At 34.5% G+C, this 780-nt stretch overlaps 1 protein-coding gene across 1 annotated transcript in view; it reads left to right on the top strand.

Annotated features, from left to right (window-relative positions):
• Window positions 1-304: 304 nt before the first annotated feature.
• LOC106529651 (inosine-uridine preferring nucleoside hydrolase) overlaps window positions 305-780 on the top strand; it is a 5,164-nt gene continuing 4,688 nt past the window's right edge. The window contains exon 1 of the mRNA XM_014025134.1: window positions 305-349. The gene's annotated coding sequence lies outside the window, so the exon portion shown is untranslated. The remainder of the gene's footprint in view (window positions 350-780) is intronic.

Below are 780 nucleotides of genomic sequence, written 5' to 3'. Positions count from 1 at the left end.
GACAGTCTGCTGTAAATTTGATAGCACGTTAGTTTCTGTCACTACAATGCATGGTAGCTTTGTTGCGATGGCTAGCAGGAAAGACTGAAAATAAAACCAGTTTTCAGTTTGGTAACATTATATGTTGTTTGAACAAGTGAGAAGTTTATCATCATTTTTTCAGAGGAGAYTTGGAGCTGAGGTGTTTCTTCACCCTCAAAGGCTCCTCACAGGCGGGGTTTTGTCCTGGAACGTGTAACACACCTGTTTTTTTCCCTGCAGCTCTTTAGGGTTGGACAGCTTTAAAAGAGCTCAGCAGCAGCAGCAGCAGCAGCAGCAGTCTTATACTCAACCCTCTTGTAGCGTCCAGGTGAGTATTTTATACTTCATCTTCATTTCTGTTTGTAGTAAATCAACCCATGTTGGACTGTTTGTGTATAAGTTTACATGTTTTAGTGCATCAGACAAAAAAAGGTTTTGCAAAGTWTTAAAAGTAAGTAACTGAATTGCTTGTTGGTAGACTTGCCAAATGATTTCTTACTTAATTATCAYGCAACTGAAAGCATGTTGCTCGATAACAGTAGGGGAAACACAGCATTATGTAAAAGAACAAGTATTACAATCTTTTAACTTTTAAATTTGTTTATTTTACTGCACTGAATAAGGATTTTAAAATTAAAAATTGTTTTAAAATCAAATTTCTTTTATTTTATTTAAAACATGTGTTTGTTTCATTAAAAAACTAAACAAACTCTACACACAACAGAAGAAAAAATATCAATAAAATGAAAGGTATAGCAG

Source organism: Austrofundulus limnaeus, unplaced genomic scaffold (genome assembly GCF_001266775.1).
Source record: "Austrofundulus limnaeus strain Quisiro unplaced genomic scaffold, Austrofundulus_limnaeus-1.0 Scaffold457, whole genome shotgun sequence".
In the NCBI taxonomy this organism is placed as follows: domain Eukaryota; kingdom Metazoa; phylum Chordata; class Actinopteri; order Cyprinodontiformes; family Rivulidae; genus Austrofundulus; species Austrofundulus limnaeus.
Note: the sequence above shows the minus strand (reverse complement) of the source record. Positions and strands in the feature narration are given on the sequence as shown.